Genomic DNA, 21,166 nt, shown 5'->3' with positions numbered 1-21,166 from the left:
GATGAAAGAAATCAAAGAGGACACAAATAGATGGAGAAATATACCATGGTCATGGATTGGAAGAATCAATATAGTGAAAATGAGTATACTACCCAAAGCAATCTGTAGATTCAATGCAATCCCTATCAAACTACCAATGATATTTTTCAGAGAACTAGAATAAATAATTTCACAGTTTGTATGGAAATACAAAATACCTCGAATAGCCAAAGCAATCTTGAGAAAGAAGACTGGAACTGGAGGAATCAACTTGCCTGACTTCAGACTATACTACAAAGGTACAGTCATCAAGACAGTGTGGTACTGGCACAAAGACAGAAATATAGATCAATGGAACAGAATAGAAAGCCCAGAGATAAGTCCATGTACCTATGGACACTTTCTCTTTGACAAAGGAGGCAAGAATATACAATGGAGAAAATACAATCTCTTTAACAAGTGGTTCTGGGAAAACTGGTCAACCACTTGTAAAAGAATGAAACTAGAACACTTTCTAATACCATATACAAAAAGAAGTAAAGATCTAAACATAAAACCAGAAACTATAAAACTCCTAGAGGAAAACATAGGCAAAACACTCTCCGACATAAATTATAGCAGGATCCTCTATGACCCACCTCCAGAGTAATGGAAATAAAGGCAAAAATAAACAAATGGGACCTAATTAAACTTAAAAGCTTTTGCACAACAAAGGAAACTATACACAAGGTGAAAAGACTGCCTTCAGAATGGGAGAAACTATTAGCAAATGAAGCAACTGATGAAGAATTAATCTCAAAAATATACAAGCAGCTCCTACAGCTCAACTCCAGAAAAATAAACGACCCAATAAAAAAAATGGGCCAAATAATTAAACAGACATTTCTCCAAAGAAGACATACAGATGGCTAACAAACACATGGAAAGATGCTCAACATCATTCATTATCAAAGAAATGCAAATCAAAACCACAATGAGGTACCACCTCACGCCAGTCAGAATGGCTGCTATCCAAAAGTCTACAAGCAATAAATGCTGGAGAGGGTGAGGAGACAAAGGAACCCTCTTATGCCGTTGGTGGGAATGCAAACTAGTACAGCCACTATGGAGAACAGTGTGGAGATTCCTTAAAAAACTGGAAATAGAACTGCCATACGACCCTGCAATTCCCAGGCATACACACCGAGGAAACCAGAATTTAAAAAGACACGTGTACCCCAATGTTCATCGCAGCACTGTTTATAATAGCCAGGACATGGAAGCAACCTAGATGTCCATCAGCAGATGAATGGATAAGAAAGCTGTGGAACATTTACACAATAGAATATATACTCAGCCATTAAAAAAAGGCATTTGAACCACTTCTAATGAGGTGGATGAAACTGGAGCCTATTATAGAGTGAAGCAAGTCAGAAAGAAAAACACCAATACAGTATACTAACGCATATGTATGCAATTTAGAAAGATGGTAACAATGACCCTATATTCGAGACAGCAAAAGAGACACAAATGTAAAGAACAGTCTTTTTGACTCTGTCGGAGAAGGCAAGGGTGGGATGATTTGAGAGGGTAGCGTTGAAACATGTATATTATCATATGTGAAGCGGATCTCTGGTCTAGGTTTGATGCATGAGACAGGGTGCTTAAGGCTGGTGTACTGGGATGACCTTGGCGGGTGGGATGGGGAGGGAGATGGGAGGGGGGTTCTGGATGGGGAACACATGTGTGCCTGTGGCTGATTCATGTCAATGTATGGCAAAAACCACTACAATATTGTAAAGTAATTAGCCTCCAATTAAAATAAATAATTAATTAAAAAAAAAAAGACTCCTCAGGGGGCAAGTTGGGTGTGTTTGAGATATAGAAAGAAAGCCAGGTTGGCTGGGGCACAGTGAGTGGGCAGAGGGTGGTCATAGATGAGCTGGAGGGGCAGGTAGGGAGAGTTGCTATGGAGCCTTTGGGTTCATGTTAAGGAAACTGGATGCTTTGAGTTGGGATAAGATGCTTCACTGTGCTTAGGCAGGAGAGTGGCCTGTCTGTTTGGCATTGTGGGAAGTGAATCACAGAAGGGAATTCAACAGAAGGCAAGGGGGCAGAGAGCTCTCTTGTCATAGAAAACGAGGAATTTCTAGAAAGAGGGAATACTAAATTGTGTCGAGTTCTTCTGAGAGGATGAGTGAGATGAGAATGGGAAAACATCTTTTTGATTTTGCAAGATGGCAATTATCAAGGACTTGGACAGGAGAGTCTTCATTTCAGAGATCAGGATGGAGAACTGATCAGAGCGGTTGATGGGGAAAGATTCCCTGGGAAGAGACTGAAATGAAGAAGATCTGAGCTTGCACATGGCCACACAGTGAAAGCTAGAAGTAAGGCAGGAGGATAAACAAGGGATTAAGGGAAACTGCTTGCCGAGTGGGGTGACCCTCCTGGCCCCTTGCCTTTCCCAGCAACCGGCATGCAGGCAGTTATACCTCCAAGCCTGCATACTTATGTATGCAGACTTCTGCCTGGAGACATCGTCTAGGGTGAGATAAGAGAACTCCAGACACTAATATTCGAGAAACCACAATAGAGGAGCCCCACTCTCCTCTCCCTGACCATACAGTGTGTTCAGCAGTTAGCATACTGCACCCCGGCACAGTTTCCAATCATGTTTTAGTGCTGCACTTTTAAACAAGAACTGGGCTTCCTTGGTAGCTCAGATGGTAAAGAGTCTACCTGCAGTGAAGGAGACCCAGGTTCAATACCTGGGTCGGGAAGATCCCCTGGAGGAGGAAATGGCAACCCACTCCAGTATTCTTGCCTGAAAAATCCCATGGGCAGAGGAGCCTGGCGGGCTACAGTACAAAGGGTTGCAAAGAACTGGATGTGACTAAGTGACCATCGGGGCTTCCCTGGTGGCTTAGAGGGTAAAGCATCCGCCTGCAGTGCAGGAGACCCAGGTTCAATCCCTGAGCCGGGAAGATTTCCCTGGAGAAGGAAATGGCAACTCACTCCAGTACTCTTGCCTGGAAAATCCCATGGACGGAGGAGCCTGGGAGGCTGCAGTCCATGGGGTCCCAAAGAGTCAGACACAACTGAGTGACTTCATTTGCAAGTGACTAACACTTTCAGTTTAAACAAGAACAGAAAGCCAGTGAAGAACATGTATTTAAAGTAAACCTCTATGATGAAACACAGAGAGTGAAATGAGCAGAGGGAAAAAAAGAAAAGAACTCAGAGAAAGCAGACAATGTGGAGATCAGACAGACTTTAAAAGCCTATAATTAATATCTTCAGAAGCATAGGAGAAGATTTTATGTTCATGAAAAAGAATAAGGCAGTATAAAAAGGAACATTCAGAGAAAAAGATAGAAGGTTGGAAATTTAAAATATGCTAGAGACATTGGTATTAAAGCTAAGGAAATCTTTCAGAATGTGAAAAACATAATAAAAAGAGATGAAAAAAGAAAACGTTAAAAAGTTGATATGCTGTGGAAAAATTAAAATTGACAGAAAAAGAAAGTCTCAACTCAAGATTTTAAACTATAATAAAATAGAAAATGAAATGGAATGCTCAGTAGTAAATAAAATGAGAAAAAACATATTTATTGACGTAGTTATAATTAAATGAAAAATGCACATTAAAAAGAATGTTTTTTTTTAAGTATATCATGCAAAACAAAGTGTAGAGGATATATGTCAAAATAAGCATATAAATGGATTGTGAGATTATTGGTTGTATTAGTTAGGGTAAGCTGAACCCAATAGTCAATGGCTCAAACATTTTAAAACAGCTTCACTAAATATAATTCCTATACTATACCATTATTTAAAATGTACAATCCAGTGCTTTTTAGTGTATTCATAGATTTGTACAACCATCACCACAGTAAAGTTTGAGCATTTTCTTTACCTCAGAAGGTAACCTCCTACTGTTTTAACTGTCATCCTTCTAAACCTCTAATCGCCAACCTGCCAGTCATAAACAATCATTGATTTGCTTTCTGATGGTAGATTTCCCTATCCTGGAGATTTCATATGAATGAAATAATGGCATATGTGGTCTTTGGTCACTGACTTCTTTCCCTTAGCATAGTATTTTCACGGTTTGTCATGTTGTAGAATTCATCAGCACTTTATTACTTTTTATGGCTGAATAATATTCCATTGTGTGGCTAAACCACATTTTGTTAATTGATTCATCAGTTGATGTATGTTTGGGTTGTTTCTAACTTGGCTTATTATAATGTCACTATAGACATTCATGTATTAAAAATTTTTATGTGGATGTGTGTTTTTAATTTCTGTTGGTTATATACCTAGAAGTAGAATTGGTGGGTCATACTGTAACTATATTGGATTGTTGGAGGAATTGCCAGATTGTTTACCAAAGTGGCTGCACCATTTTAAATTCCGACCAGCTTCATATTCAAGAAGATCCCAATTTCTCCACTTTCTAATCAACACTTGTTATATGACTTTTTGACTATAGCCATCCTAGTGGGAATGACTAGGTATCTTACTGTGATTTTAATTTACATTTCCCTGATGACAAATGGTGTTGAATATCTTTGCAAGTTCTTACTGGCTATTTGTGTATCTTCCTAGGAAAAAATGCTTATTCAGAGCCTTTACCTATTTGTAAAGTGAGTTTTTTAAGTTATTGAATTTTTTATGAGTGAGAGTTGTTTATATATTCAAGATACAAGTCCTTTTTAACATATAAGATTTGAAAGTATTTTCTCCCAGTCTGGGGGTTGTCGTTTTTATTTTCTTGGTAGTGTCCTTTGAAGCAGAGAGCTGTTTAATTTTGATGAAGTCTGATTTGTAAGTGTTTTCTCTTGTTGCTTGTCATTTTGGTGTATCTAAGAATCCTTTGCCAAATCTTGTCATGAAGATTTACTTTTATGTTTTCTTTGAAAAAATGTATAATTCTAGTTTGTACATTTTGGTCTTTGATTTATTTTATTTTCAGTTTAGAATATGATGTGAGGTCAAGTTTTAGTTTAATTCTTTCGCATTTGGCCAATCAGTTGTCCCCAATACCATTTGTTGAAAAGACTATTCTTTCTCCCTTGAATGGTGTTGACACTCTTGTGGAAAATTGGTTAACCAATTGGGTTTACTTCTGGCCTCTCACTTCTATTGCATTGATTTAGATACCAATTAGTACATCAGTTGGAGAAGGCGATAGCAACCCACTCCAGTATTCTTGCCTGGGAAATCCCATGGACGGAGGAGCCTGGTTGGCTGTAGTCCATGGGGTCGCGAAGAGTCGAACACGACTGAGCGACTTCACTTTCACTTTTCACTTTCATGCTTTGGAGAAGGAAATGACAACCCACTCCATTGTTCTTGCCTAGAGAATCCCAGGAATGGCGGAGCCTGGTGGGCTGCCATCTACGGGGTTGCACAGAGTCAGACACGACTGAAGTGACTTAGCAGCAGCAGCAGTACATCAGTTTCACTTTCTGATTAACATTGCTTTGTAGTAATTGTCAAAACTGAAAAGTGTGAGTCCTCTCATTTGTCTTCCTTTTTCTGCTTTGTATTGTCTATTCTGGGTCACTTGCAATTCCATATGAGTTTCAAATTGCCTTTTAATTTCTGCAAATAAGTTAGCTAGGATTCTGAGTAGATTTTGCTTTGAATTTGTAGTAGATAAGTTTGGGGATTATTATCATCTTTTAAAAAATTTATTTACTTTAATTGGAGGCTAATTACTTTACAATATTGTAGTGGTTTTTGTATTAAGTCTTCTGATCCATAAACATGGCATACATACCCATTTGTTTAGCTGTTCTTTCAATAAAATTTTGTAGTTTTCAGCATGTAAATTTTGTACTTTTTTGTTAATTAATTTGGTGACTGTTTTACTCTTTTTAATGTTATTGTGAACTGTTTTCATAATTTATTTTTGGATAGTTTATTGCAAGTGTGTGAAATGCAGTTTATTTTTGTGTCATTTATCTTGTATTCTGTAACTTTGCCAACAATTTATTTATTAGTTCTAGTAGTCTTTTGGGGCTTCCCAGGTAGTGCTAGTGGTAAAGAGCCTGCCTGCCAATGCAGGAGACCTAAGAGACACTGGTTCAGTCCCTGGATTGGGAAGATCCCCTGGAGGAGGTAATGGCAACTCGCTCTAGTACACTTGCCTGGAAAATCCCATGGACAGAGGAGCCTGACAGGCTATGGTCCATAGCATTGCAGAGTCGGACACAACTGAAGCAACTTAGCACACTCAGTAGTTTTCTGGTGATTTCATTAGAATTTTCTGTATACAAAATCATGTCATTTGTGATTAGAGACAGTTTTACTTCTTATTTACCATCTGGTTTCCTTTTATTTCTTTTATGCACTAATTGCTGCTTACAAACTGAATATTTGTGAATATTTGTATCTGCCTAAAACTTGTACATTTAAATCCTAATCCCCAGTGTGATGGTATCAGGCGGTAGGGCCTTTGGTAGGTGATCAAGTTATGGGGGCGGAGCCCTCATGAATGAATTGTTGTCCAGTCTCTCAGTCGTGTCCGACTCTTTGCAACCTCAGGCTTCCCTGTCCTTCACTATCTTCTGGAGTTTGCTCAAACTCACGTCCATTGAGTCAATGATGCCATCAAACCATCTCATCCTCTGTTGCCCCCTTCTCCTCCTGCCCTCAGTCTTTCCAGGCAGCAGGGTCTTTTCCAGTGAGTCAGCTCTTTGCATCAGGTGGTCGAAGTACTGGAGTTTTAGCTTCAGCATCCGTCCTTCCAATGAATATTCAGGGTTGATTTCCTTTAGGATTGACTGGTTTGATCTCCTTGCTGTCCAAGGGACTCTCACGAGTCTTCTCCAGCACCACAATGTGAAAACATCAATTCTTTGGTGCTTAGCCTTCTTTATGGTCCAATGCTAACATCTGTACGTGACTACTGGAAAAACCACAGCTTTGACTATGGAGACCTTTGTCAGCAAAGTGATGTTTCTGCTTTTTAACACAGTGTCTAGGTTTGTCATAGTTTTTTTTTTTTTTCCCCAGGAAGCAAGCACCTTTTAATTTCATGGCTGGAATTAGTGCCCTTATAAAAGAGACTGTAGAGAGCTCCCTTGCTTTTTCTTCTGTGTGAGAACACAATGAGAAGAGTGGTCTATGAACCAGAAAGCTGTTCTCACCAGATGGAGTCTGTTGGCACCTTGACCTTCGATTTCCTAAGATAAATATTTATTGTTTAAGTCAACCAGTCTGTGGTATCTTTTGAAATAGAATCTTGAATCACTAATTGCCCTGGATAGAACATCCAGTACAAGGTTGAATAGAAGTGGCCAAGAATGGTCATTCTTGTCTTGTTTCTTATCTTAGGGATAAAGCTTCCAGTCTTTCATCAGGAAGTATAAAGTTAACCCTGGGATTTTCATAAATACTTTTATCAGGTTGAGGAAATTCCCTTCCAGTCTTAGTTAGTTGTATGTTTTTATCCTAAAAGTGTTGGAGTTTGTCAAATTTTTTTCTGTGTCTTTTGAGATGATTGTGTAATGTTTGTTTTTACCTGTATAAGATGTATTACATTAATTGATTTTCCAGTGTTAAACCAACTTTTCATCCCTGGAATAAATTCCAGTTTGTTATAAGTTCTTATAGGGAGAGGAAAGAGCATAGAGGAGTGTACATGGGGGGTTTTGTGGCCCATGCCAGTAAGTAGAACATATTACTACCACTCACATTAGTGAGTAGAAATGATGTGTCTCACTCACTAATGGAATGTAAGTGTATGCCCAGACTGGAAGGGGTGCTGGGCAATGCAGTTTACTGTGTGTTTTCCCCACATGGATACTTATTCCTATCCCCCGCCCCTTTTTTTTAAGTTGAAGTATAGTTGATTTATAATGTTAATTATATGTTGAAATGTGTTAATTTCTATTATATAGCAAAATGACTAATTATATTTATATACACACATTCTTTTTCATATTCTTTTCCATGTTGGTCTATTACAGGAAATTGAATATAGTCCCCTGTGCATTACAGTAGGACCTTGTTGTTTATCCATTCTTGGTATAATGGTTTGCATCTGCTAGTCCTAAACACCCTCCTTTACCTCTTCCCCCACCTGGAAACCACAAGTCTGTTCTTTCTTTCTGTGAGTCTGTTTTTGTTTCATAGATAGGTTCATTTGTGTAATATTTTAGATTTCACATATAAGTGATATCATATGGTATTTTTGTTTCTCTTTCTGACTTAGTATGATAATCTCTAGGTCCATCACCACATGAATTCTTTTAATTTTCTCATAGTTTATTTGTATAACTTCCCACAATGAATTTATGTTTATAACACAATACAAATTTAATTCAAAATAGAGACTAGGTAGGCAATGAGAAAGCAGAAATATAATGTATATGAACAACTCTTTCTGAGAAGTTTTGCTGGTGCCATTTCTGGAGGGGAGGACTAGATTAAGAGAAAGTTATTAAACATGGAGATTCTAGCATATTCTTGTAAGCTGAGAATTATCCAAGAGGGAGGAAACAGTTAATAATGAATTTTTGAGTTGGATGCCCTTAAAACCTTTGTAGACTCTCTTTTAAAAAAAAAAAAAGAAAATTTCAAAATGGTCACCCATTCTATTTCCACTCATTCAGGATTTCAGATATTTTCCTGGAAGACTTGTAAGCAGGAAAAAACAGTGTTTATTGAGCTTGACAACATTAACAAATTATGAAAATTTTCAAAGCTAATTATTGTTTTTTTCTAAAAAATTTCCTTTGGCATGCTAATAGTTTCAATTAGGGTCATTAGCTACAGAAACTCTTAGGTTGCAAAGAACACCAGAGCAACGCACTGCTGTTCTGAGTGTGGGTGATTGCTGTTTACCAGTGGACTTTAACTATAACATGGAAATGAGGCCATCATGCAGTGGGGCTTCTCTCACTAACTTTCATGAAGCTAACCCCAATATCAGACAGTCACTCCAGGTGAACCCCAGAGAGCTGTCCTGTCCTCTCCAGCTGGCTGATCCTCGGCACTTTGATCCAAGCACTTCCCTCTGTGAATGTGTCCTTGGCACTCTCACTCTCCTGATCGTCCAGTCCTCTGTTCACTTGCCACCTTGTGTTCAAGTAGCAGGTCTTCACTGGGCGCTTGCAGGCCGTTTGCTTTCCCGCAGGGCTTCAGCAGTGAATCCCACTGACACGGTCTTGGTGGGGAAGACAGGCAAACAGACTGGGAGCGCTCAACTCTAGGAAGAGTGCTCCGATGTGGGGGTGGGGGCAGGGAGGGAGACCCAGAGTGCTGAGGGGACGCAGGAGAGATGTGTCTCATATGCTTCCAGGAGGTGGTGAGCCGGTGAGAATATCAGTCACCTTGGATAGATTCCTTTCTCCCACTCCAGCCCGCTCCCAGATGGCACAGTGGTAAAGAATCCTCCCGCCAGTGCCGGAGACATGAGTTTGATCCCTGGGCTGGGAAGATCCCCTGGGGAAGGAAATGGCAACCCACTCCAGTATTCTTGCCTGGAGAATCCCATGGACAGAGGAGCCTGGCAGGCAGTCCATGGGGTCGCGAAGAATTGGACACCATTTAGTGACTAAACCACCACCAGGCCTATCGCCACACATAATCATCAGGAAATTCTGTTGCTTTTCCTCTACAATATTTGCCAGATCAGTTCTTGCCTTTCTCTTCCCTTCCTGTGAAAGAAGTTGCTTATGGGAGCCAGGCAGGCCTGGGCATTTCAGCTGTGGGGCCTTGAGCAAGTTAATAAACACTTCTCCATCCCAGTCTCTAACTGAAAAATGGGGAAGGCAAAACTTCCCTCACAGATATACGTGCCAAGTCACTCAGTTGTGTCTGACTCTTTGTGACCCCGTGGACTGTAGCCCGCCAGGCTCCTCTCTGTCCATGGGATTCTCTAGGCAAGAATGCTGGAGTGGGTTGTCATGCCTTCCTCCAGGGGATCTTCCCGAGGCAGGGGTCAAACCTGGGTCTCTTATGTCTCCTGCATAGGCAGGTGGATTCTCTACCACTGAAGCCACCTGGGAAACTATATGATGAAGAACAAACAAGATAATACTTTAAAAACAGCCCCAGGCCTGGCATTTTACAGCTAATCATTCCAGGCTCTTCCTGTGCCTGCAATCTCTTCCTTTGTTTAATATACTCTGCCCACAGCTGCTGAATTTATCTTTCCCTGGCTTTAATCTTATCTCTCCTTTGCTCAAAAACTTTCCTATTCCCCTAGTCTATAGAATAAAGTCTGAATCAGTCAGGAAAGAGGCGCCAGCTAAGGGCTGAGGGGAGAGAGTGTCAGAAAGAGAGCACAGGGGTGAAACCCAGGCCACGCAAGCCATTGGGCACCAGGAAGGCTCCCCAAGAAAGCAATCCCTGAGCTGAGAACTGAAGGATGAACAGAGTTCACTAGGTAAGAAGAGGGGCAGAGGAATGGGAAGGTGGGAAGAACATTCCGGTCTGGCTGAAGTGCCGAGGGCAGGCAAGAGGTAGGGGAGATGAGCCAGGTGCCTGTCCAGAACACAGAGCCTGGTGGACCAAGCATTTGTCGAATAATTTCCATGTATGAATCACTGGGAGCTATGCCTAAGTTTTAAGCTGTTATTTCTTTAGACATCAATTTTGCTTGACTTTATTTTCTTGGGCTCCAATAGCACTGCAGATGATGACTGCAGCCATGGAATTAAAAGATGCTTGCTCTTTGGAAGAAAAGCTGTGACCAACTTAGATAGCATATTGAAAAACAGGGACATCACTTTGCCAACAAAAGTCTGTATAGTCAAAGCTGTGGTTTTTCCAGCAGTCGTGTATGGATGTGAGAGTTGGACCATAAAGAAGACTGAGTGCCAGAGAATTGAAGCTTTCAAAGTGTGGTGCTGGAGCAGACTGGAAAGCCCCTTGGACAGCATGGAGATCAAACCAGTCCATCCTAAAGGAAATCAACCCTGAATATTCATTGGAAGGACTGATGTTGAAGCTGAAGTTCCAGTACTTTGGCCATCTGATGTGAAGAACTGACTCATTGGAAAAGTCCCTGATGCTGGAAAAGATTGAGGGCAGGAGTAGAACAGGGCAACAGAGGATGAGATGGTTGGATGCCATCATCGACTCAGTGGACATGAGTTTGAGTAAATTCCAGGAGATAGTGAAGGACAGGGAAGTCTCAGTCCATGGGGTCACAAAGAGTTGGACATGGTTTAGTTACTGAACAATAACAGTAACAGTGACTCATTGAAAGCCATGCGTTAAGTTTTAAACTGTTACTTGTTTAGACATCAATTTTTCTTGTTAAGAAGGACAATTTCTTCATTCTTTACAATAAACATCAAAGGTGCTCAAGAAATTTGACTGATGAAGTGAATGCAATTGTAATTGTACAAATAGAGGAAAAGAAATCTGGGAGTTTGATTTCCTGATTATGTCTCAGAGTTCATTGAGATTTCAGCACAAATCGGCCACCACAGAGTGTCTGAGGACTGCTGCTGAGATGCAGTGTGAGTTGATTTTGCTCCCTGGGACCATACACCTGTGACTAAAATACCCTGCATTTCCCCAGAGTAAGAAAACTCATGCGATCCCAGAGACTCAGACAAAAGGGAATTAAGCTTGCTTGCACGAGAGCCTGGGGACCAAAAAGCTGATGGAAGCTTTTGCAGGTTCTTGGGTCTCTATGGAAACGGGCATATTCAGGGAAAGTTTCTTTCTTGAAAAGGAGAGTGTTGGCTGCTTCCTTTCCTCTGGACATGCTGAGATGCACGACCCATGAGGTGGCTATCTGCAGGTTCACTGCAGAAATGGGGCTGTTTGTACTGTGCCTGCCCTCTCGCTCCAGTACACACCCCCAGCAGTGCTTGCTGGGGCTCTGGTACCTGGTGTATCCAGCTGCCATACAAGGAGCGAGGTCTCAGTAACAGGAGACATAAGCCATGTGCCTGGTTCACCCTTGGATCTCTGGGCCTAGGATAGCATCTTACACAAAGTAAGTGCTCAATTATTTTTAGCAAACAAGGTGTGAAAAATGAAAAGGAATGCTAGCCAAGTTCCCAGGTGGCCTTCTTCCCAGAGTTAAAAAGCAAAAACAGACAGCTTAGGCTTCTCAGATTTTACGTGCATACTATTAACTGGAAATCCTGTTCTGGTTCAGTAAGTTTGGGGTGCAACCAGAAGTGCTACATTTCTTTCTTTTAAAAAAAAAAATCTCATTGGGTTATAGTTGCTTTACAATGTTGTATTAGCTTCTGCTGTACATCAGGGTGATTCACTTATACATATACATGTATCTACTCTTTTTAAGATCTTCCTATTTAAGTCACCACAGAGCATTGAGTAGAGTTCCCTGTGCTATACGGTAGGTTCTCATTAGTTGTCTATTTTATAGTGGTGTATATATGTCAATCCCAACCTCCCGATTCATTCCACCCCCTCTTCTCCACTTGGTGACTATAAATTTGTTTCCTACCTCTATGATTCTATTTCTGCTTTGCAGTTAAGTTCATCTGTACCATTTGTCTAGATTCCACATATAAGCAATATTATACAATATTTGTATTTCTCTTTCTGAATTACTTCACTTTGTATGACACTCTCTAGGTCCATCCATGTCACTGAAAATGGCATTATTTTGTTTCTCTTTATGCCTGAGTAATAATCCTGAACCCCATGGACAGAGGAGCCTGGGGGTGCTACGCAGTTCATGGGGTTGCAAAGAGTTGGACATGAGTTACTGACTGGACAACAACATTTCATTGTATATATGTAACACATCTTTACCCATTCTTCTGTTGATGGGTGTCTAGGTTGCTTCTGTGTTCTGACTATTGTAAACAGTGCTGCAATGAACATCAGGGTGCATAGAAGTGCTGCATTTCTCAGGAGCTCCCAGGTGATGCTCCTGCTGCGGGTCCTTGGATCAGCCATTGCATAGTAGGAATATAGATAGAAGAGCTGACTACAGAGTCAAATTATGTCACTTGCAGCATTTTATAAGTAGCAGGCTGCCTAACTCACCTGAAAGATAAATGTGTGCAGGTTTGAGTTCATGTGCATAAGGCTTGGTATAGTTTTGAAATACTCATTTTCTCTATGCCTGTGAACTTATATGGACATAGAAACTAACCATATGTATTGAAAATCCACACCTAACAGATTGGTGGTCAGTTCAGTAGTAATTTATAGCATATAATTCGAAAAGATTTATAACTATTTCAAAATCATTTAATAGCTGCAGTTTTTTTTTTTCACAGCTTCGTTCAACAAATGTTTCTGGAGTATTTATCATAAATCTCTCTCTGGCACTGGAAGGTTCTCTTTTCTCTTCTCCTTGAGTTCCCAGTCTGGTGGGTGAGATAGAGATAAAACAAATAATGGCAGTATAATGTGACAAATTGTCCGCTCTGTCCAGTAGAAGTATAACACAAGCCACAAATGTGACTTAAAATTTTCTAGTAGCCACATGAAAAAAGTAAAAACAAACAGGTGTAATTAATTTTAGTAACATATTTTGTTCAACTCATTATATCCCAAATATCTTCCCTTAAATGTGTAATCAATATGAAAGGTATTAGTGAGATATTTTACATTTTTTGCCTACTAAGCCATCAAAATCTGTTATGTATTTGCCTGATGGCACATCTCAAGTTGGATCAGCCACATTTCAAGTGCTTCACAGCCCCTGTGGCTGATGACCACAGCACTGGACAGTGCGGGTCTCCACAGTGGGGTGTCCAGCACCTTCAGTGGAGACTGACACCCCCAGTATCACACCCCCACAGGGTCTGCGGACACCTTGCCCAGTGTCTCCTAACTTTGCTTTCCTCTGGGGGCTGTCCTGAGGATTTAAAGAATGAATGACCCATGTCTATGAAGATCTATGATCTGTTTTTATTTTTTCCTCTTTCCCCTTATCCTTAATAACTCCAGCTAACCTTGGGAGTCCTCAGTGAGAAAAATCAGAATAATTTGATCAGTTTTGTTACAATCATTCACACGTGGTTGTAGATTGGAATTTTGTTTTAATGAAGAAGGGCTGGTGTATCTATATCACACTCATGGTTAGTTGATCGCTCAGAAGTCATTTCTAGGGACTTCCATACAGTCCACTGGTTAGGACTCTGTGCTTTCACTGCTGAGGACACAGGTTCAATTCCTGGTTGGGGAACTAAGAACCAAGATCCCACAAGCTGTGTATGTGTGTGTGCTAAGTCACTTTGGTCATGTCTGATTGTTTTCGACCCTCTGGACTGTAGCCCACCAGGCTTCTCTGTCCATGGGATTTTCCAGGCAAGAATACCGAAGTGGGTTGCCATTTCCTCCTCCAGGAGGTCTTCCTGACCCAGGGATTGAACCTGAATCTCTTATGTCTCCTACATTGGCAGACAGGTTTTTTACCACTAGCGCCCACATAAGCTGCATGTGGCAATCCCCCCCCACCCCCAAAGTAATTCCTAGTCCCCTTTCTCCTGATAGGCTCTTGCTATAGAGGCCAGAGTACCACATATGTGGCACATAGGCTCTTTCTAGTAGAGACCTTGCAAACTAGTTCTGTCCCACCCATTCTTGCATTCTTCCATGAGTGCCTTGGTGGATAACTCATGTGAGGCTCTGTTCCAGTCACTGGGGGGAGGCAGGTTAAAAAGATAAATAGGTATACACTAAGTCCTCTACATACACATCTTGCAGTTGTGAACTTTCAAAGACGTGAATGTGTGTTCCATCGATGTCAGACTCGAGTGGAGCTGCAGCCTGCCCTCACTCTCGTATTGCTGACTGACTTTAGCTCCACCATGTCCCACCTCCTTGCCCTCCTCTAGTTGGGAACTTTTCTCTCACTCGATGCCAGCCCCTGTATGCCAGCTGCTGTCCTGTACTACTGTACTTTTTAGGATACTGTGCTGTAAGATGAAAAGGCTTTCTTATTTTTTGTGTGTTTTGTGTGTATTGTTTGTCTGAAAAGTATTATAAACCTTATTACAGTGCAGTACTATATAGCAGAATCATGTTAATTGGGTCCCTAGGCTCAGTTTGTTGGACCTATGAGCAAATTGGACTTTCAGACACGCTCTCAGAATGGGACTCATTCATATGTAGGGGACTTAATGTATATGTTATATATGCTTAGTTGCACAGTCATGTCGACCTCTTTGTGACCCCATGGACTGTAGTTCGCCAGGCTCCTCTGTCCATGGGGATTCTCCAGGCAAGAATACGAGAGGGGGTTGCCATGCCCTCTTCTAGGATATGTTAGATAATACTATGCAAAAATAGTAAGATAAACCATGGAAAGAAATGGGGAAAGGGAAGTTGGATTTATGAATAGCGTGGTCAGGGAAGATCTCACCTTTAAGATGAAATGTGAACAAAGATTGCAGAAGGTCAGGGAGCCGATTGTATAGTTATCAGAGGCGTAGCATGCCAGGCAGCAGGAAGAGCATGTGCAGAGGCCCTGATGGGGAGGAAAAGGCTGGTCTTATTAAAATAGTGGGAGCCAGGGACTTCCCTGGTGGTCCAGTGGTTAAGAATCTGCCTTGCAATGCAGGGGACATGGTTTCAACCACTGGTTGGGAAACTAGGACCCCAGATGCCATGGAGCAGCCAAACCCATGAGTTGCAACTACTGAAGACCATGCGCTCTGGAACCTGTGCTGCATCTAGAGAGTCTGTGCGCTGCAACCAAAGATCCCACATGCTGCGACGAAGACCGGATGTAGCCAAATAAATAATAAAAACATAAATACTTTAAAAACCCAGAAGGAGCCAGTGTGGCTGGAGCAGAGTGGACACAGATTGTTTGGTGGGTAGAGACCACAGATAGACGGAGATGGCCAGATCATGTGGACTTCACAACCCCTCCAAGGAGTCTGGACTTCTTCCTGCCGTATGTGGGGAAACTACTGGAATTCAGGGCACAGCAGTTGCATGATCTCATTTTCACTTCAATGTGTTCACTCTGGTTGTTATATTGAGAAAAGGCAGGCAGGGCAAGGAGAAGAAGGTGGAAGAGAAACGAGAATGTAGTGGGGGTGATAAGATGGTAGCTTGGACTGAGGGTGGGAGTGGAAGTAAGGGGAGGCCAATGGGAGACTGCTGGAAAAGGTTTTCATTTCCTAATAGAAAGAGGCAGAATGTCCAGAAGTGGTCTTTCCCCTTTGACTCTTCTTTGTGGATGTGATGAGCTGATTTGCTACAGCCGTTTGTGGTCCAAAAAACATCCTGCGATGTCAGCCCAGGGCTTTGTCGATTCCCTGAGCCAAGGCCAGTAATTGCCCATCTCCAGATTTCCTGTATTTAGAGATTCAACGAGGCTCTGCTGCCTGCAGCTGATGGATGTTCTGATGTGGTACCCCCATGGCGTGTGTGTGCTCAGTCATGTCTCTTTGCAACCCCATGTACTGTAGCCTGCCAGAGTTCTCAATCCATGGGATTTCCCAGGCAAGACTACTGGAGTGGGTTGCCATTTCCTCTTCAGGAGATCTTCCCAACTCAGGGATCAAATCTGTATTTCCTTCATTGGCAGGCAGATTCTTTACCACCTGGCTGCCTGGGAAGCCCCAATGGCACCCCCCCCTTTGCTGTTCCTCTCTGGTAGGACCCCAGACGTCTGCACAGCCAGATTCGGAGCTGCTCCAAGAAAAAAAGGTCCCCTGTGTGATTGCAGGAGGAGAAAGAATTAAAAATGCATTCTCTCCTAATCCCTGTTCATCCGAGCTAATCTTCAAATGGGCAAAGTAATCAATTCAAGTAATAAATATGGCTTATTCAAAGGGCTGAATAAGTGGCTGGAAGCAATTCCCCAAACTGTGTTTTCCACTGAATAATTGAAATTATGCAAGGGCATGGAAATTTTTCAACAAATAAAATGTCGGAAAATCTATTAAAGATATGTCTGCAAAAATTGAAAAGCCCAACTCAGCAATAAAAAATAAATTACATTGCCGTTCTTGCTGTTGCTCCCTTTGGGAAAGAGTGTATTACTACCACTTCATGGACAAATGGAACCAGCGCATTTCAGACTAAATGACTCTCCTGGTTATAGCCATGAGGTTTAGATGACTGGATGGTTCTATACAGAAAAGGAAATAAGAAAAAAAAATGCCCTGACTTGATGCCACTCATAACATATCTGCTGTTTTGCTTCTTCAGTGGAGGTTTTGGGGATCTGAGTTTTCCATCTGTGGTTCTGAGTGACAGACAACTCTGCCCTGAGATTGTGGAGTTCCTTACGCCATTTAGACCAGCCCTGTGGGATTCAAAGTCCACTAGCATCCCTATTTCTCTTTCTATCTTATCCTGAGTAAAAGCTCAGGGCTCAAAGCAGAGGACACCTCCAAAAAAGCTGCTAGAAACTTGACCAACAGAATGTCATTTTTGAACTGTGAATTTAGAGGTACTCTGAGTATTTTCTCTGCAGTGTGATGCAGCTTTGTGAATTGACTTCAAAATTTGGTTGGGATTATGATCCCATAACGCTCCTGTATTTTCCGTATTGAATTCCAAGCAGCTATTTCATAGCTGGACACCTCTTTAAGTAAAGACCATGTAGCTTAAAACCACATACTCTTTGTCTCTGTTTCTTCCTTTTCCGCTCATTGTTTTTGCTGTAGCTCACAGCACTGGCCTGGATTTTGCTAACTGCCTTGGGCTGGGCAGGTTCTGTGATTTTTTTCTCTCCAGATGACACTTAACACAAGGGGTTGCCCATTTCTGTGGACCCAGGCCAACCGTGTCTACCTCCAAGCAGATTCATTGCCTGGGAATCTTGGAACAGGGAGATATCACCTCTCCTCACACTGAGTCCTGACCTCCTCCCCACTGAGAACAGTCAGAGCTATGATTTCATTTCTTGAAAGAAGCCGTTGCCTCTGGCCCCAAATTAAGGGGGAAAAAAAATCAATTGCCCACCTCAGTGGCCTGCTGAAGCTTTTGGCAGACTGAGGTGATAGCCAGTAGCTGAAGTGAAAAAACAGGCCTGAAGCTGCAGCAAGAGCAGCTTCTTCCAAACACAGAGTAAACTTCAACCAGGGTGCCGGACTTCATCCTGTAAACAAGGGAAGTGCGTGAATAAGACCAGGGCTCTTTCTGGGAGTGGGGGCCGGAGTGGAAGAGAGGTGGAGAGTGGTGGTTCCTTTCTTCCCTGCTGAGAGTGAGTTTACCAAAGATTAGAAAGAGAGCACCTTTGCTTTTTGTTTCTGTTTGTTTATTTGGAAGTGTGAAAGTGAAGTCGCTCAGCCCTGCCCAACTCTTTGCGACACTGTGGACTGTAGCCTGCCAGGCTCCTGCAGCCATGGATGGGATTTCCCAAGCAGGAGTACTAGAGTGGGTTGCCATTTCCTTCTCCAGGGGGTTTCTTGATCCGGGGATCGAATCCGGGTCTCCCGCACTGCAGGCAGTCTCTTTCCCGTTTTGGTACAGTGGGTCTTCATTGCTGCAGGCGGGCTTTCCCTAGTTGTGGTGCACGGGCTTCTCCTCGTGAGGCCTCTCTCGTTGCAGTGCACAGGCTGTGTACACACAGGCTTCAGTATGGTGTGCACGGACTTATTAGTTATTCCTCAGCACCTGGGATCTTCCTGGAGCAGACACTGAACCTGTGTCCTCTGCATTGGCAGGTGCATTCTGAACCACTGAGCCGCCAGGGAAGGCTAAGACAGTGTCTTTGTAATAGGTGTTTAGATATTGTCTATCTGTCAGATATCAAACCAAGAACTTGTCTATGTTTTAAGTCATTCAGTCCTTAAAAGCACATATCGACGGAGCCAGTTTTTTCACGTCCACTTTATATTTTTTTTTTTGTTTGTTTTTTTAAAAGGATTTTTATACTATATTAAAAAACCACAAAATAAAAAAGGGATCAGTCAACATATCTTAGAAGTCCTTACAGAGTCTATGCACCCACAGCCAGGAAGGGCCCCCTGATGCCTTGTTCTCCTCTGCTCACTCTGTAGCTCGCTGAAGGATCGCTGGAGATGACTCAGGCTCTAGTTTTTAAAATCAAACTTGTTCTGCCAAATCCAGGACCCTGAATTTATCCAAATTGTAGAAACATGCTTTGACCACCCGTCCACCAAAATACCTCCCGTTCAGATCAACAACAGCTTTAATTGCTGACTCAACCCTCTCGAATTCTAAAAATATTCGTACTGCTTCATCATCAGGGGCGCCAGGAATTTCAAATATCACACACTTTCCAACTTGGCCATATTTTTCACACTCTTCCTTGGTTTCTACTTCCAAGTCTTCATCCACCTCTCCTGCACCAACCATGTTCCTGAGTAGGACCACTTTGGTAGGACACTTAAGAATTTCAGTTAATGGATTCGAATCCGACTTCTTGTCTGCGTCTTTCTCAGTGGCGTCACCCACGATGATTTTGCCGCCCCGCTTGCTGGTCTTCTCCACCGACAGCGCTGTGCTCAGGCCCTGCTCATGCTTCCCGAGACCCTGGCCTTCCCGGAAGCCGTACTTCTGCATGATTTTATGTGCTACCGTGCCCCCCATGTTGGCGAGGAAGGAGTTGCCAGGGCCGGTCGGGGATCGGGGTCTGTCTTGTTCCTCATACACTGGGGGAGGGATAGCAGCTTTGGAAGACTGTGAGCGAGGTCGTGAATCCTCTTCATAAGGGAAGTCTCGGGGTAACTCTTTGTCCTTCTCCACAAGAGACGTGGGAGGTGCAATGGCAGCTCCGCCCATACTTCTTTTCCTCCTCTCTCGCTCATAATCTTCATCTTCATCAGAATCTGGATCGGGTCGCCTGGAAAACCCACTAGCTTCATGTCTGTCTTTACGCCTCTTTTCTCTCTCTTCTATTTCCTTCTGTCTTTCCAGCTCCCGCTGCCTCTGTCGCTCCTCTCTTTGGCGCTTCACTACTTTCTCATAATCGTTAGGAAACATGGGATCATATTCAACAGCTAAGGGGATCAAAACTTCTCCTGCAGAAAACCCGCTGGGAACAGGGTCCTTGAGGCCTGCAGCCACGTGCGGTGGAGTGTCCACGATCTGCCGCTCATCTGAAGAGCCGCCTCGCTTTAGGTCGATTACTGGAGCAAGGACTGTACTTTGTTTTGTCCTCTGGCTCTTGGCCTGAGTGAGAGCTGCCTTCTTCACCTGGAGCTGAGACTGCAGGAGTTTGAAGTTTTTGGACCAGCCTTCTGTTTTTGAGTCGCTGGTCTCCACTCCCAGATCATCGTACAGGGACATCTTCTCAGTTCAGTGCGACACAACTTGCTGCATCCATTCCTTTAAAGGTGTATATATATCTTCACTTTAGCTGCCTTGAGTACTTGTAAATATATCACAGTTGATTCATGCATCCTCTCTGCTGCAAACACATTGACGTCTTTTTCATAGTAACATCAGCCTTTGATCAACACATCTTCCAGGTATGCTCCTTTTTCTTTTACCAACGCGCCCGGCCGACGCTCCCGGGCCGCGGCGGCGCACCGACGCCAACGCGCGGCCGACACCGCGGGCTGGGCGCTCGGCGTCAGCCCCCGACGGCAACACCGCTCCGGCGCCCTCACGTCCACTTTATAAATGAGGTAACAGATGCTGACAGAAGTCAGGGGGCTTGGCCAGGGGACAGGTAGCCAACGCTGCATCCGGATGTGGAGGCAGGCTGTTAAGAGCATTGCTTTTAGCCTGGACAGGACTGCCGTGAGGGCAGCCCTGTCGGCTTCTGTGGATGCTCATGGTGTGTAGAACCGAGTTTCTGTCTATGTGACCTGAAATTTGCTCTTTAATTTTGGTGTGACACCTCTTCCCTCAATTTCTCTCCCTCTGTTTCATCCCTGCCCTGCCACCCGGCCACCCCTCTGTAAATCATGTCTGTGAGGGATGGCAGTGGCTGCCTTGAGGGGAGAAGTTGCCTCAGGGGCCTCCAGTCTGTGTGTAGTGGGGTACCTGCTGGGTGCTGTCGTCTGGGCCTGGTTGGCCATGGGCCTTGAGCAGTCTTCTGGCTCCCTTGGTTTCTCCCACTCAGAGGGGGCCCAAACTTGGCTTCACTCTTGATGGATCAGACAGTAAAGAATATGCCTGCAATGCAGGAGATGGAGGTTTGATCCCTGGGTTGGGAAGATCCCCTGGAGGAGGAAATGGAAACCCACTCCAGTATTCTTGTTGTGAAATCCCATGGACAGAGGAGCCTGGCGGGCTATAGTCTGTGGAGTCACAACTCAGTCAGACACAACTGAGCACATGACAGTTTCTAGGTCCATGCTGCAAA

At 43.0% G+C, this 21,166-nt stretch overlaps 1 pseudogene; it reads right to left on the bottom strand.

Moving 5' to 3' along the window:
* Nucleotides 1–18,746: 18,746 nt before the first annotated feature.
* On the bottom strand, nucleotides 18,747–20,152 carry LOC136163401 (splicing factor 45 pseudogene; annotated as a pseudogene).
* Nucleotides 20,153–21,166: the final 1,014 nt, after the last annotated feature.

The sequence above is a fragment of the Muntiacus reevesi genome, chromosome 3, assembly GCF_963930625.1.
Source record: "Muntiacus reevesi chromosome 3, mMunRee1.1, whole genome shotgun sequence".
Taxonomy (NCBI): Eukaryota; Metazoa; Chordata; class Mammalia; order Artiodactyla; family Cervidae; genus Muntiacus; species Muntiacus reevesi.
Note: the sequence above shows the minus strand (reverse complement) of the source record. Positions and strands in the feature narration are given on the sequence as shown.